The sequence below is a fragment of the Heloderma suspectum genome, chromosome 4, assembly GCF_057233095.1.
Source record: "Heloderma suspectum isolate Gila_16-S chromosome 4, 16-S_ref, whole genome shotgun sequence".
Lineage (NCBI taxonomy): Eukaryota > Metazoa > Chordata > Lepidosauria > Squamata > Helodermatidae > Heloderma > Heloderma suspectum.
Window position 1 is genome coordinate 126587530 of NC_139461.1, and position 17308 is coordinate 126604837.

General features: G+C 47.2%; 1 protein-coding gene and 1 pseudogene across 4 annotated transcripts in view; both read right to left on the reverse strand.

The window, feature by feature from the left end:
- LOC146347384 (uncharacterized) overlaps nucleotides 1-16098 on the reverse strand; it is a 144644-nt gene extending 128546 nt beyond the window's left edge. Inside the window, exon 1 of one of the 3 annotated variants that reach the window (XM_084848139.1) lies at nucleotides 15719-16098. The gene's annotated coding sequence lies outside the window, so the exon portion shown is untranslated. The remainder of the gene's footprint in view (nucleotides 1-15718) is intronic. The other 2 variants (XM_084848142.1, XM_084848138.1) reach the window with 2 other exon arrangements.
- Nucleotides 11850-15166, reverse strand: LOC146347385 (sorting nexin-17 pseudogene; annotated as a pseudogene). The gene is made up of 2 exons (XR_014790442.1): nucleotides 14947-15166; nucleotides 11850-13431 (listed from the first exon to the last, which is right to left on the reverse strand). The product of XR_014790442.1 is annotated as a sorting nexin-17 pseudogene (transcript).
- Nucleotides 16099-17308: the final 1210 nt, after the last annotated feature.

The following is a 17308-nucleotide window of genomic DNA, read 5'->3' on the forward strand; positions in this document are numbered from 1 at the left end:
CTAGTGCCCCATATGATTACTTGAGACAGAAGATAAACAAATTCAGCAGAAATTCCAATGCTGCATTTGTGAGGACATGTAACTGCTACAGTGTGCACCAGTTCATGATTCCATGGACAGTTGCTAGGGGTGAGGAATGCATTGAATTCAGAGAAAAAGGCAACCTATGAGAAAGACAGTGGATCTTTGAGAGAGAGAGAGAGAGAGAGAGATGGAGCTGCTTAATTTTGTTCAAGAATATTTGTGATAGCAATGGGGTTTCTCTAACTTGATTAGGGCTGTGAATGGATTCAGAAGAGATAGAAGGAAGTACTTCTTTGCTCAATGCATAGTTAAACTATGACATCTGCTACCACAAGATGTAATGATCGCCATCAATGTAGATGGCTTTAAAAGGCAAAATCCATGGATGACAAGCCTATCAGTGGCTACTAGTCATGATGGCAATATATGACCTCCGGTATTGGAGGCAGTATGCCTCTGCATACCAGCTGGTGGGTAACACATCTGTGTGGGGATGCTAGTGCACTCTTGTCCTGTTTGCAGGCTTCCACACACAGCTGGTAGCCACTGTGTAAACAGAATGGTGGATTTAGGCCTTTGGTTTGATTTAACATTAGTCTTCTGATGTTCTAAAAACAACAGCAACACCAGTCTGGCTATGTGGGGGGGGGGGGTTGGGGTGTGTGTGGGGGTGCTTTTATGTCAGTTGCCAGTAAAGCAAGAGAAATGACTGCCATTTCCTTTCTCCCCCAGTCTTCTTTTGTTGTTGTTTTAGTTGTACACTTATGTAGAGGTTTTGTGCTCAGATCTTCCCCCAAACCCTCCGTAAATCATTCAGCTCCACTCCACTCCCAAGCCTGCTAAAAACACCATCACCTACCTCCACTCCTGGGCCCATTTTAGGCTTGACCGACCTCCATGCCTCATCCAGATCAGGCCTGCACCGTTTGTGACCCATTAAGCTGAATGCAGCCCAGCACATATGGCGGCTCACTGGGGCTTGATAAATCTGTTTACTTGGGGTGGGGGTTACATGCCAGGAATAGCAAAAACAGGACAGCCCATGACAGTTCACCCTGCATGGCTGGTAGGCTGCATTTGTCCTGGTGGGTCACAAGTTTTACAGGCCTGATTGGGCTAAAAAGATTTGGAAAAGATTAGCAACATTTCTCAGAGGGGTTGGGTATGGTTCATGATAAGAGAGCCAGTGTGGTGCAGTGGCTAGAGTGTTGGACTGGGACTCGGGAGATCTGGGTTCTAGTCCCCACTTGGCCATGGAAGCTCACTGGTTGACTTTGGGCCAGTCACAGACTCTCAGCCCAACCTGCCTCACAGCATTGCTGTTATGAGGATAAAATGGAGAGGAGGAGGATTATGTACGCTACCTCAAGGTGGATAAAAAATGGGATATAAATGTAATAAATAAAAATTATGCCTCTACCTTGGACTATAACTGAGGTAGTTTATTGATTGCTGGTGTGTGTAGACGGTGCTAGCTGGTTTTAATTCTTAATTTTCAATCGTTTATTGTTGTTTTATTGTCTTTTATGGTTTTAATTCCATACACTGCCTGGGGAGGTTCCCCACAAAAGGTGGCCTATAAATCTTCCAAATAAATGAGCAAACATTATGACTGGAGCATTTCAAATGTTTGAATGTACCATATTGACACTTCCAAGGGGATGACCATTCCATATGTCCTTTGTCAGCACTGGGATCAGGTTCATGGACCCCAATGGTACCCTTTGCATTCAGTGTCCTTGCCAAGGCAAGCTAAGAATTGTTAGGCTTCATTGGGAGGAGGATATGACAGTTAAACTCCAATAAATCCAGTATGTATGTATTTGTAAGGTAGTTATGCTCTCAATGGCTGCTCCTCAGCTCTCGAACTGCCTTTCCTCAGTGTTCTGACAAAGCTGGACCCTCCATATATTTCCCAAAGTGCCACAAGGCCTTTGTGTTTTGTGACTTCAGTGGGTGGAGGACAGGCATAGAGTGCTTTTAATGGCACATATATTTTAATATAGTGCATGTTCAAGGTCCTCTTTGTTACTTATTATTTTTAAATGTCATCACCTGCCATGAATCTTGGGGGATAACACATACACACTTGTAAAATAAAATTTTCAAATAACAGTTCCTCATTTTAAACACAAAGGAATTGACTTGGATGTAAGCAGTTCCACATCTGTGCTAAAGCAGGACAACCTCCTGCATATGTGTGTATATATATATATATATATATATCCATTGAAATCAGGGGTAGAGCTTCCATCAGCTTAAATCTAAGCAGGGTTGTGATATGCAGTGGCTGCCAAGAGGGCTGCTATCCCACCCCACCCCGACAGTCCATAGGAATGCAGAACAAAACAGTCTCCATTTATATGCTCTCTCCTTTCTATCTCATCAATATGAGCATTCCATTTCTGGTGCTGCACAGAGGACAAACTCAAAGGAGGAAAATGTTTTAACTCTCTAAGTCAAACTGCCATCCATCACACTGAAGGCCCCTGATGGCAGAGAAAGAACACGATGGACCTTCTTACACACCAGAGTGCACCCAAGCCATCTATATCTCATTGATAGTACATTCATTTTTGCCGCACACGCTGGAAATAGATAGCTTTGTCTTCCTAAACTTTTTAGTAGTGTCCTTTTTATATTCATGACAGAGCCTTCAATACTCTCTCTAGTCACAGTCACTGCATCTCAGACAGGGCTTATTTTTTTTGCTGGGGCTCAGCCCCAGAACCTGTTCAGACAGAACCTAACTTACACAGAATCTACACATGAGAAAATGAGATAGAAAACAGATGGGTGGTAATGGACTATAGCACTTCAGGCAATAATTGGGGGGGGGGATTTTGAATTCTTCCACACATAAAAATCCCTGCAGATAGAGAAGTAGCACAGTAGACAATTCTCACTTTCTGGCTAGTTTTCTTCAAGCAAAAAGTTTTTTTTTCTTTCAGTGGGGGAGCATTTAAAAATGGGATCTCAACCCACCTCTAGTCCACTGTGTGCTGCTTGCCTATCTTGTAGTCTTCCTCAAGAACTACAAGAACCAGAGTTCTGTAGTTCTTGCTGGCATTTCCTTTGTGGGTGTAAGAAGGAGGAAATAAAGAGACGAGCCCCAAGTATTTGGTATGAAATCTGGGCCACATTTATTAAAATGCTCAGATCTGTGAATGGGAAACTAAGCGAGCACCTTCTCAAAGCCAGCATAGCCTGGCGTTGTATTGGGTGTGACATTCGCTGCCCGTAGAGTGGCATCTTTGTTCGCCACCCCTCAGGATTCCCCAGTTTTGGGTTGGGAGGCCTTCCCCTCTCACCTCCCCTCGAACCGCAAAACTCATAGTGGATGAGTGGAGTTGGCCTCAAAGGGAATACTTATCTCCCAACTGGGGCTGCAAAACCCTTAGCTGGGAGCCTCAGGCCTTACCAGTAATCTGAAACGGTGCCTCCGAATACGCACCAACTCTATAACCCACCAAGGTGCCCACACCACACATAACTGCCACAGGAGGGTGGCAAGCCTCTGCTTAACTGTTCTCCCCTGACCTGCGCTGAAGCCATTCAAGCAATTCACTTCTCAGATCGGCCAAAAACAATTGCCCTTGTCAGACAAGTGGAGCCCATCCTGCCTATATAGCTCCCTCCACGTGTAAGAAATGTGTAGACACGAGGTTGTGTAGACACCAGGTTGTGTAACTATCCCATCACCCTGACTGAATAAGGCATTACCTATTTCCCTATTCACCTTCCTGCAGGTCCTGTCCAGGACCCGAGGATCCAAACCATTTTGCCACAATGTTTGGGCAATAGAAAATACCAAAGAATGGAAACTCCCAGCCAATGATGCCAGATAACTTGAATGTCTGCCAAAGCCAGCAAAATGAGGGCCTTGCCCTTCAGCAAGCCCAAATCATTCGCCCCAAGGTGTAATGCCACAACCTGTGGGGGAACACTAATTAAACCTTGCTGGAATAATGTGGGCAGGAGAGGCCCCAAACACATGCCATGTCTGCCCAACTACTGAATGTTGGTATACTGGCTGAGTCCGAGCTGGGATCCACAGCTTGACTGGGAAGCCCTCCGTCCAGCTCAGAAGACCATGCTGTGTCCACAAATAAGCACACATGCTGTCCCCTGAACATTCCAGCAATCTAGGAAACAAAAGTGAGCATGTGAGAACAACAGCATAATAACTAGTGCCCAGATAGCAGTCCCACATAGGCTCTATAGGCCTTGGAGGGCCACCTACCCACCAACTGTACCTTGTCCATCAGGAAACCAGCAGATGAAGCAGCCCCAATGTGGAAAGAAGGCGAATGAAAAATGAAATACACCTAAACCCAGACCCTTCAAGGCCAGCTTCGTCACGGACAGTCTAGAATTGGTGTTTGGTCAGTGGGGCAGAGTCACTATGACAGAGCAAAGGGCCATGCACTTCCCCTTGAACTTTGAGGAATGCCCTGAGAGCCTCCAGCAGGCATAACTCTTCCAGAGTGGCAAGGAAAAGAGACACCTGCACTCCTCTCCCATATTGATTGGTCTTAGACCTCCATAAACGGATGTGCATAACCAGTCATGAAAACTGAATGTCCCTAAATTGTAGGGATGTTGGAGAAATTGTAGGGATGTTGGAGAAATCCAGTTCCGGAAACCGGAACTGGATCTGAAACCAATGCTGGCTCTTGCACTTGGTCACTGGCCAGAGAAAGATCCATCAGCTCTTCTACTACCTGCACTGGAATTGAGCTAGGAGATGCCTCCAGAGCATCCAACCTGGCTGAGATGGAAAGTGACAGATTCCTCTGAGTCTGCTTTCTGGTTAAACTTGACCCCATACTCCCAATGTTCTGTTGAAGAGGAGTAACTGGAGTGGAAATTCCCTTATCCTTTTCTGCTGCCTCCAACCTGGAGAGAAGCATAGCCATGGTAGGGCTATCATCCTCAGAGGAGGATGAATCAGTCCTATGCAAATGCCATTTGGCAGGAGGGGGCGAGAGGGGTTTTCCCCTCCACCCACAATTCCTTTCCTAGGTGGCATCCTGGCTGAAGAAAATTAAATTCCACCTCCCACCAGCACAGGCTAGGTACCACAGCAGCGTGTGTGTGTCTACAGTAGGGATGTCAGAGAATTCCGCCACAGACCCCAATGAGGGTCCATGGAAGAGCGGAGCACTCACCTCTGTGCCCCTCTGAAATCCATCCAGACTGGCTCCTCCGCGTGGTGATCCTGCGGAGCCAGCCACCGGCTCCGCAGCGCTGGCAATACGGCCGGCCGCCATTGCCGTGCCTTATCGCTGTGCTAAGTCCGGACACAAATGGCATCCACTCTGCCATTTCAATCCCTGTTTTCTCATGATAGGCTATGCAAATATCTACGTAAATATAATTTGCGTAGCCTATTGTTTGAAAACAGGGATGCAAATGGCGTAGTGGACGCCATTTGCCTCCGGACTTAGCACAGCGATATGGCACGGCAATGGCAGCCAGCCGTATCGCCAGCACTGTGGAGTTGGTGTCTGGCTCCACAAGATCACCATGGAGCAGAGCCAGCCTGGACGGATTCTGTGGGGAGGGATGGATCACCTCCCCCCCGTGGACCCTCCCACCCAGAACAGGGTAAATGATCCGCCCATCCCTAGTCTAGAAGCAGCCCTGGGAATGCCACTGATGTCCTCCACCCTCTGCCCAGCCAAAATTGGCATGTGTGTGTGTTAACGGCACTACCAGCTGTATGAGTGAAGGGTGTGTGTGAGGCCCTATAGGCCCACCCAACAAACTTTGGGCCTACAGTCTCAGTAAAACTGATAAGGTGCTCACGCTATGCCACAGTGCTCCAAACCAGCACCAAGCAAGAAGAGAGCTGCCCAACTCCAAAAGGGTGGGGGGCAAAGCTGCCCAGCTCGCTCCCCACAATCACATCCTCACCACTGAAGATGTAAAGGGCAGGGCGGGGGTGAGGCCCTAGAGGCCCACCTGACAAACCTTGGGCCTACAGGCCCAGTAGATGGAGAAGGTGCACACTCCACAATGCAACAAGCTGTGCACGTGTGCTGGAAGGCTGTGCCTCCCGAGATCAGGGAACACCGCCTCTGTCACTCACACACTGCCGAAACCTGCCACTGCTGCCACTCCAAACAGGCTCCTCCGAGCCCCCCACAGCCATGGTGCCCACGCTGATCAAGAGGAACTCCAAAGGGGGGGAGGGCAAAGCCGCCTGGCTCCCTAACTCAGTCACCTTCTTGCCGGCTACAGGAGCGCGTGTCTCACTACAGGCTCCATGTGACCCCAGGACTCCTGTTGTGCAACCCCCATGCCCATCTGGGCCACAGTTGGAGATGGCTGAAGCCTCAAGTGACCCCCAAACAGCCAGCATCACTGCCTCTGTAGGCCTTAAAACTAGCTTCTTCATACGTCATCCTTCTAGGTGCTTCTTGCATTCCCCTCCCCGCCCCCAAAAGTCAGTCATAACCTGGAGTTGCTAAAGTAAATATATTTCTTGAGCTTCTTTATTCTAATTGCATAACAACATAGCAATCCAGGATAGTGTTTTTCTTACTACTTTTTCATATTTTGAGAGCCGTTTGGGGCCCAAATGACTATTCCAGCTCAACACTCTCTCTTCTCTTTTCCTCTGGACAAATGAATACACAGAACACCTCCTTTACCTTTTCCATTATTCAGTAGCCAATATAGTTAGAGAGGGAGGGGAAGAAGAAGAAGAAAACTATGGCACAGTCCTGCTGCTTCTCCGGGTGATTGGAATGTTTATTTTAGTAGCATCCTCACTGCCAGGCAAAGAATCATTCATTCATCAGCTCTTTGTCATGCTGTAGTATAACAAAATGGGGGTGACTCATCCAGTACAGAAACTCTCAAACTGTTCCTCTGAATCAAGAGGGAGGATACATTTAATGTAGACCCCACTAAGGGATCTGCATATGCTGCTGCCCTTGAAATGATAGCTGCATGCTTAACTAAATGTCACCTACATAGGGAGACTGAAAAGAGGAGGCAAATTTTGTACATTCAAGTCTCTTTGTGTAGATACAGTTTCCACCTGAAATGTTAATAGAGCACAGAGAGAAAGAGAGAGAGAGAGATGCATCCAAGCCAAGGGTGATAAACTTGCCCAACAACCAAAATAAGGAGTGAAGGGGAAAGCATTTTTAAGTTAGCAAAAATGCAAGAACATTAACTGAACCTGCCCTCCCATTTTGCTCTCTCTCTCCCTGTGTGTGTGTTTTCCCTTTCTTGCCTCAGGGAAAAAATTCAATTTGCTGTTACGCTAATTGGCAAGAGGAACAGACAATGAAAAACAGTACAGTTTTCCTTAAAAAAATACAAATAAAAATAAAACTTGAAAAGCATAATCTTGTGTGAGGTTTGCACTCGGTGTGATTCAGCCAGATGTTTCCATTTGTTGATTTCATTATGTTTAATTATATGGCTTTTGGAAGAGGTATGCAAAACAGGAATGAGGCTGCCTGGTCTAAACACCTGGGGAAAAAATGATGATCTGAGACCTGGCTTTTCAATTTTTTTTAACAGAATATTATTTTATTTTGAATTAAAGTTAAAAAATAGAGGTAATTCCAACAAAAAAGAAAGATGTGTCTTTTTCAAGGCCTTAAGAAAAGTTGATAGCACTTACAACTAGGGCTGTGCACCACTTTGGCCTGAGACCCAAACCCCAAATCAAAGCAGGCCGCTTCAGGTCAATTTGTGCCCCTTCCAAGGTGAAGCGGAGGGGGCACGAAGCAACCCAGAGAGGATCAGGGACTCATTAAAGTACTCGGTGTGCTTCAGAGCTTTAGCCCCTGGCCCAGCCCCCCCCCCCCGCGCACCTCCAGGTCCTTAGTTGAACCACCTTCTCCTTGCCGCTGCCTTCTCCGCCACTGCACCGCCACCACTTTCTCTGTCACTGCCACCAGCACCGCTGCACCACTGCTGCCACCACCACTGTCTTCACCGCCGCCGCCACTGCTGCTGTCTTTGCCACCGCCCACCGCTGCTCCCACCACCATCTCCTCAGGCCTGGACATGCAGCAACTCGTCTTCTTCCAGGGAGTTGCCATTTTTAAAATGGCAACCTCCTAGAAGTTCCAGGAAGTTGCCATTTTAAAAATGGTGACTCCTTGCAAGAAGAGTTGCCGCACATCCAGGCCTCAGGAGCTGGCAGTGGGCGGCGGTGGGCAGTAGGCGGTGCATTGCTCCCGCTTTTGCCGCTGCCACCACATTCACTGCTGCCATCGCCAGCTCCTGAGGCTTGGACATGTGGCAATTCTTCTTGCACGGAGTCACCATTTAAAAAATAATGACTCCCTGGAAGAAGATGAGTCACCACATGTCCAGGCCTCAGGAGATGGCAGTGGCACTGAAGACAGCAGAGGAGGAGGAGGCCCAGGTAAGGAGCTGGGAGCGGGTGCACAGGGGCATTGAGGGGGAACCTAAGCTTTGGGTTTGGGACCAAGGTGCATCAGGGACCCCCCGAATCTGCCTGAGCTGGATCAGGCCCGCCTCAGAAGCCACAAAGCAGCTTCCGAGTCAAATCGGGGGGTCCCTCCCCAACCCTACTTGCAACCCCACTGGCCTCTTAAAGTGATCATACACCTATATGTAGATGCCAGTAAGGCAAGGTTTTCTTATTGCTTGCCATTTTCAGCTTGCTACAGATTGCTGAGAGTAAACATTGATATACATAAACATATGGATCTCCTTTCCTTTTTTAAATTAAAAGCTCAGCATACACATACACACATACACACACTCACACACACTGAATATTGCCTTGTAAGTTAAATATAGGAACCAGTTGGGCTACCAGTTCAGTTGGCCTCTAATTTACTTTCTATTCTGATGAGAAAGGAGTTTCCAAGGTCACAAGGGGGGGAGCCTTTTCTACCTCTGTGCCTAAGATCTCCCCCCCCCCCAATTCATTTCTTTTCCAATTTAGTTTTTAAAGCTGAGGCTTCTAGACAGATATTAAACATGGCACCATCTGTATGCAAAGCTGTTTTTGCTGATTCCCATATCCACATCCAACATCAGTTTTGTTGATTCCAACAACCCTATTCTGATTATCAGTAGCAGGGAAGGACTGTTGTTTTTATGCTTTGCTCATGAGCTTCCCAGCTGGCCACAGTTACAAACATAACACTGGACTATATGGACCTTTGCTCTGACCCAGGCTGGCTGTTCTTAAGCTTGCATGTGGAAGACTTGGCTCAGTATTTTGCTCAACCATGTAACTCACCAGGTTGCCATGAAGCTCAGTTGGGCAGTGTTTGAGCAAGCCACTCTTTTTTTATTGGTTTTATTGGTGAAAATATTTTATTCCTTTATTTTCATCTGAAATCCAGGAGGCAGCTAACACAAATAATTAAAATCCCATATGATTGGATGATAAGTAAGACATAACAATATGATTGGATGAAAAATAATACATAATCAGATCAGCAGCAACTCATCAAAATGGGTGGGGGGTGGTATTAAGAGCAACAAATAAATATAAATGAGAACCTGGTCAGTCACAAAACCCCAAACACTCACCCAAACAGAGCTGCCTCAATCAAAACCACAACAGGGGGCACCACTGCTAAGAAGGCTTTCTCTGTCTGTGGAGGCTGGTGGCTTTGATGTCAGTGGGGCTGTAAATCCGCTCTGGATTTCAGTCAGAAACAAGCAGAACTCTAAAGGAGCTATCCAAGGTGCTGGACCCAATAGGTTCAGCACCTTGGGTAGCCCCTTTAGAGGTCTGGCTGACTCTGACTGAAACCCAGAGCGGGTTCACAGTCCCATTGACATCAGAGCCATCAGCCTCCACTGCTCTCTATGTAGCTACCCCTTGTTACTTTAGATGGAGAGAAGATATGGAAGGCGCTCTAAGAAAGATTTTAATATGCAGGTAGGCTTGTATGGATACTGAAGCTGAAGCTCAAATATTTTGGCCACCTAATGCGAAGAGAAAACTCCCTGGAAAAGACTCTGATGCTGGGAAAGATAGAAGGTAAAAGGAGAAGGGGACGGCAGAAGATGAGATGGCTAGATAGCATCACCCATGCAATGGATATGAACTTCAGCAAACTCTGGGAGAGAGCGGAGGACAGGAAGGACTGGCGTGCTATGGTCCATGGGGTCACGAAGAGTCGGACACAATTTAATGACTGAACAACAACAGGCTTGTATGGGAGAAGGCAATCTTTCAAGTATCCCAGCTTCAGACTGGGGAAGTCAAGGTTCCCGAACCTGGTACCATCCAAATGTAGGGCCGTACGAGAAATTCATTTCAGTTCATTCAGTCCAGAAAGTACCCAGTTCACACTTCCCAGACTCAAACATAGACTCAAATGCAATCTGCGGCTAAAGTCCATACATTTCCAAGCTTGCAGTGTAATTGGCAAACCAAAGAAAAGTGTGTTTGAAAATGGGTACCTTTGAAAAATATGCATGAAACAGTGGGTGTTAAAAAAAAACACTCCAAAACACTTTAGTCAATGGGAGAAAGATGCATACTTTTCTGAAATGAGCACAACTGATTCATAAATTTGGAAAAAAAAATATGTATGAACTCATATGAACAACAACAACAAAAGTCTGAATGAGCTTCGAAGTGGAATTTAGGGAACCTCAACGAGTTAAATTTTTGCTGATGCACACAGCCCTCTCCAGTTGTGTTGGACTACAACATCCATTATCCACAACCAGCATGTCATCCTGACTGGGTATTATGGAAATTATAGTCCAAAATAGCTGGGGGTCACCAGGCTGAGAAAGACCGGTGCATGTCATTAAAGGCCAATACCAATCCTTTTTTACAAGGCCAGTTCACATGATCCTTTTCTCCAGGATCATTTTCGCATGATTTGAAGAGATGCTTTACAGTCCTTCCTTCAATTCTGAAATGTGTGAAACATCCTGAGAAATTTTGACATCTGAGAAATCTTTGTCACCACAGATCCTAGACTCTTGACTTTTTGTCTTCTCAGGTTGTTAGACAACAGTTCTTGCTTCTGGATGAAAGAAAGGATGCCAGGCAGGCAGCAGTGGATCCAACACTATTTTATTAGTCGTTTTGCAAAACGGGTGCAGAGCAGTCTGGACCCTGAGCTAAACATGCACAAATCTTTTACACCCCCCCTTTACAATTTTCTGTTAGCCACAAGACATGTCAACTGACTGAGCCGTTAGCTGACTCATTAGAGCATGACTGTGTCAACATGTTTATTTCTGATTATGCTTATGCGACTGTCTCGACAATCTCTCATGACTTCCCTTTTTCTAACAATTCCCTCCTTTATGTCTTTACTCATGTCTTAAAGCGGAGTTTCTTTGTCTGTGCAGTAAAGCAAAAGCATTTGTTTTGACAGGGCAGTTTCAATTAACTGCTGGGATTTATAAACAAGAGGTGATTGTGGCTCCTGGATGGCTTCTTCGCCTGTGTCCCTGGCAGCTTCCGGGGGGGGGGGGGTGCCAGGGAGCAGAGGACTGTTGCCCGTGTCCTTCTGTTCTTTCTGGGTGACAGGAGGAGGCAGGGGTCGTCTAAATGGCTTTAATCGACTGCAATGTGTCTATTTGCTAGTACCTACAAGTTTTACACATGAATGGCTGGAGTTAAGGCTAACAATGGTTGTTAGCCTTAACCCAAGTAAGCTTTACCCCTTGCTGGAGCTTGGTTAGGGTCTTCTTGAGACTCCAATTAGTTCTTTCAACCTGTCTACTCGCCTGGGGTCTCTAGGGGCAATGTAAGTGCCACTCTATCCCCAGTTTTTTTTTTTCAAGTTTTTGCTTGAAAGTTTCTGTATGGGAATGCTTCTACCCACCCTGTCATTTGACACACTATTACAAGCAAGTATCTGTAACCCCTACATGGTGGCATTTCAGCAAAATCAATCTGCACCCTCTGGAAGGGATAATACGCCCATGGTCACCCTCCCCTTGGTGGAGGGGGTGCCCTGGGGGAATTAATTTTCTGGCAAACCTCACATGTTGCTGCTAATCGATGGGCACATACAGTTAGGCCAGGAGAGACAAACAGCCTCTTGCAATAGTCAATCATAGCTGATGCCCCAGGATGTCCAAGAGAGTGATGCACTTGTTCTAAGATAGCTCCCTGCAGGGTCTGCGGTAGGAGCAGTCTCCCATCTGTCATCTGGATCCATCCGTCACCGCGGGGACTTACTCTGTGTTCTTGTGCCATCTGTAACTCGGAAGGGGAGTATGTGGGGGGCTCCTCTCTTCTGGGTAAGACGAGAAATGTCTCTTGATTCCTTCTTTGGCTGCCCTCTATGCGGCCTCATTTGCCCTTAAGCAACTCGGCCAGCCTCTTGCCACGACATCAAGGACCTTGGAGTAATATCCCACCGGCCTCCAGGAGGGGCCCTTTCACTTGCAAAGTACTCCCGAGGCTACGCCTTTATTCTCATACACATAGAGTCTAAATGGTTGACTGGGATTTGGTATGGCTAGGGCAGGTGGCGACACAAGGGCAGCTTTGAGACTGAGGAAAGACTTATTAATCTCTTTAGTCCATTTCTATTTATCTAATTTATCTTTTTGCAGCGCCTCTTATAGCGGTCGCGCCATCTCCCCATCCATGTATACAAGAGGGTGGGCAGCTGGCTGGGTTTGAGGCACATGGAGATCCACCCAGGAGGAGATTTTACATCCCACAGAGTTGCGTCAGGGCAGGGCCCCTAGAGGTCTTCATCACCAATGCCCTCAAAGGCGTAGTTGCCATGGAAGTCGTTGGCCCCAATGTCAGCAGAAGAGCTGGAATGGCTGATGGCATGCAGACTGACGGAGCCCAGTTTGCTCGAGACCTTTGCAATAGACTCCCTGCTTGCATCAGGAGAATCCAAAAGAGGGGGAGCCTTTACTGTTTGCTGGCTGCCTGGCTGCTGCAGGGCTCCATTGACTCGCCTGCGGAACATCTTGCGGATGGTGCCTCCTGATTTCTTCACCATCAGTTCATCCACCATAGACTGCAGGCAGATGCTCAGCATTATGGCCTGCGGGCTGGTGATTGTGACCCACTGTAGGTGGTCTTTATTCATCAGGTACTTAAAGGCAAGTTCCAGCTTCACCTCTGACTTGCCAGTGGCAGGGCCTGATGTCCTGTTGTGCACGGGGACTGAGGAAGTGACCCGCCAGCAGCGCATCCGGGTCACCTTGAAACTCCCCTCCTTGATCTGGTCATTGGGCAGCTTGACCTGGAAGTTCAGCTCACTATTTCCAGCCCCCACAATGATGTGGCAGCCCTTTTCGGGGAAGTCTGTGATGCAGGGGTCAAATTTGAGATAGAATTGAGATACTTTAGGGTCTGTGCCAAGCGGATGAACTCCTTCTTGGAGACCTTATCCTGTAGGGACTTCAGCTGACAGTGTTGCCAACTTGGCACGATAGGCCCCTCCGACCCTGGCCCAAACTAGGGGATTGACTCTGTTTTCTATTAAGCACCAGTCTTCATTTGCCTCTGAGGTGGGTTCCTCTGTGACCTTCAAAAAGGCCATTTGACAGTTACTGCTCTGTTGCTTGGGGAGCCGTACTTCCATTCTTCCATCAGGAGTGAAAGTAATCTCAATTTGGAGCTTAGTCAATAAGTCCCTTACTAACAATGCCACCGGACAGGAGGGGGTACAGACAAACGCGTGTTCTAGGTGTGTTTTCCCAACCTTGGTGAGCAAGGGACAAGAAAAGGGCACTCGGGTTGCCCTTCCCTCGACCCCCATTATGGTGGTGGATCCCCCACTTTCCGTTGGTGGTTGGCTAAGGGGGAGGATGGACAGGGTGGCCCCTGTATCTACAAGGGCATTGTAGGAGCAGCCCCCAACTTTAATTTTGACCATGGGGTCCCATCTTGCCTCAGAGACAGCTAAGAGGGGACTGGGCCCCGGTCTGTCCTAGTCTCTTTCTTGTTCATGCAAAATCTTTTCTCCCCCCCCCCCCGCACCCTCCTCTCTCTCTTTTTGCTTCAAGGCTTTACAGTCACGCTTCCAGTGCCTAATTTTCTTACAGAAGGCACACTGGTCTCTTCTCAGGGAGGACCCCTTCCTCCCTCCTTTTCCTCTCTTTTTAGCTCCTCCTTTGTCGGGTCTGAGAACCGCAGCAAGGAGCTTTTCTTGCCTTTTGTCTTTCATAAACTTTCTGAGCTACCTCTACTAAAACACCTAGGTCATTCGCCAATCCTCCCTCAACCTTCTGCAACTTCTTTCTGATGTCTTGGCAACTATTTCCCATGAACTGAGTCGTGAGAATCCTTAAATTATTTGGGTCATTCAAGTCAATATCAGTATACTTGGCGAAGGCTTCCCTTAGCCTTTGGAGGAACACAGCTGGAGGTTCGTTTTTATCTTGTTTTAAAGTCAGGACTTTTTGCAGATTGGGGCCCTCTGAGCAGCTTGCTTCATGCCCGCTAAAATGAACCGAAAATACTCAGCATGTAGCTGTCTCTGTGTCGCCATGGCCACCCCCCAATCGGGCCATCCTGTGGGCAGAGCCGCTGCCATCTCATCCTCAGTTGCCTGGGGGTGTTCCTCTCTAAGCCTGGCCCGTGCCCCCACAAGGATGGTTGATTTTTGACTAAGGAAACAGGTGTTTAACAACATCTGTGTATCATCCCATGTGGGGTTGTGTGTGAGCCTCACATTCACCATCAGGGATAGGAGGAGTGGGCCAGGATCCTCCTCAAAAGGAGGGTTAAATTGTTTCCAATTGTACAAGTCAGGCGTCGTGAATGGGACATAGACAAACTTCATCCCTTGAGGATGTTAGGCGGTAGGGTCAGGGACCTCACTGATGGGGAAGGCTAATTTTACCGGTGGCTGGGGATCTTTTTGCAAATTGTAGCTAGGCCCCCCTTTTGTCTCACCGCCCTTTTTGGGGGCCCTTTCCTGTGACGAGGATCCCCATGTGTCCTCTAGTATTTCCAACTTTTTTCAAGGGAATCCAGATGATCTTGCAAAGTGTCCTGGAACTCAACTAGAGGGACGGGGTCCTCTGCCACCACTTCGCGAGAGGTGTCCTCCTCGGGGGCATTTGGCTGCCGAGTGGGCTCCTCAGGAGATGGTGGTGCATGTAATGGGAGCGGTCGTCTGGTGAAGGCCGTCCCATAGGGCGGAGGAAGCAGTGGGTCCTCCGGTGCTGTGGCCATGACCCTAGGTGGCCCCTTCTTTGTTGGTTTCTTATTGACCACCACAGGAAGGGCTAGAGACATGCATTTGACAACCCATGGAGCGGGCTTGCCGCCAAGGGGTACGCGGGTCGCCCATGAATCGATATAGGAGAACTGGTCTCAACTTCCCCTTTGTGTTACTATTATACACACAGCAGATACCAGGGTTGGGTCAAAAGACCCCTCGGGTGGCCATTTGGGTTCTAATACCGGCCATTCCTGGGCACAAAGAAGGACAAGGCGATCCTTTGTCATCTTAGTTCCATAATCTTGCTTAAAACGTAACCAGTTGCGCAAACAACACTCCAAGGGCATATGGGACTCTCCTGTAGGCCTGGATTGGGACCCGGCAATGACGGTGGGGATTTCAACCAACAATTCTCGCGCTTCGCCCTCCTCTGACCCAGCCCATCGCCGGGGTAGGGAAATGCAGATCGGGGCTCCTCACTTGCTTCGCCGGTAGGCGTCTCACACAATCACAAACGTATCACCGTCCCGCATTTATCCCCTAATGTAAGCTGTTTCACTTACCCCAATGTCTCTTCTGTCCTGCCCGCAGCTGCGTCCAGCTGCTTATTGAGCCACTGCCGGTGCCTAAAAGGCGTGATCACATCTCCCTCTCCCTCTGGCGTTGGTCCCCAAGCTCCTTCACCACCGCCGACGTGAGGAGAAGGCAGTGTAAAACAACTGCCTGTGGCCACTCCTCCTCCGCAGCCCCTCAGCTCAGCGTGAAGGGGATGCGCCCCGAAGCAGGATCCAAGTCACGGCACCAAATTGTTAGACAAAAGTTCTTGCTTCTGGTTGAAAAAAAGGATGCCAGGCAGGCAGCAGTGGATCCAACACTATTTTATTAGTCGTTTTGCAAAATGGGTGCAGAGCAGTCTGGACCCTGAGCTAAACATGCACAAATCTTTTAAACCCCCCCTTTACAATTTTCTGTTAGCCACAAGACATGTCAACTGACTGAGCTGTTAGCTGACTCATTAGAGCATGACTGTGTCAACATGTTTATTTCTGATTATGCTTATGCGACTGTCTTGACAATCTCTCATGACTTCCCTTTTTCTAACAAGGTCCATGGCTCCTGCATGTCTAAGCCTTTGTTCCTTTTATCCCCTCCTTCCCAATGTCCTGCTTTCTGCCTCTCTAGTCTCTCAGACAATGGCAACCAGAGACCTTTAGAATAAGAGTAGCTCAGCCAATGGCAGCTCGAGGCACTTCTACATTTCTCACCCTTATGTTACATTAAAGCAGCTCAGCCAATCACTTCCAAAGAGTCCTTCACCGCAACCAAATCCTTTAGCCCATTACAGACAGTATAGATAAGTCACAAAGTGTTGGAAGTTATGAAGTCAAAGGAGAAACATGATTAAACAACATTTTTAAACACATTTTAGTGAGTGTTGTGCTGGCTGGCTGCCATTTTCTAAATGGCATCTGACAAATATTAAATGGCCATTGTACAGTGCAGCCTTACATAAGCAAACAGAAAAAAAAAAAGGTTCCTTGATTGGTTCATTATGTCATTCATTTTCTTGATGAAGATTTCCTCTCTCTCTCAAATTGCAGCTCTTCATCATTGCTCTTTGACAAAAGATAGTCTTCTGATTACTCTTTTTGCTGTTGTCACCTAGCATCGTGAATAAAACTATGTGTATTTTCAGGTAGATGCAAGTTCAAATACTGATGAATGAAACTGTCATGAAGAGATAAATCAAGGCTTTTGTGTCCAGTAGCAATTTTGTGGCTATGTATTAATATGTTATTACCTCGGTCATACCACATAGAAAAGGAAAATCAAACACATTTGTATACAAATTAACACGCAATGTACTTTTCAAAAGCACTATTTGGTTTTCAATTTACTTTTTTTTCTGATTCATACTCGGGGCCACAGTAAATACAGTTTAGAAAGGAAAACCATTATTGATGGTATAACATAGACATTTGCAAAATATCTGCTATTTGCTTAAGGTTGGAATATTTCCCAATGCTATATCCTTAGGTGCTGCTGTAGATACACTTCAATTCAATTTAGCACTTTAAACATTAGCATATATGTAGTAATAATAAGCAAGGATGACATACTTGATCTGATTCTTACGTCATAACCAGAAGATT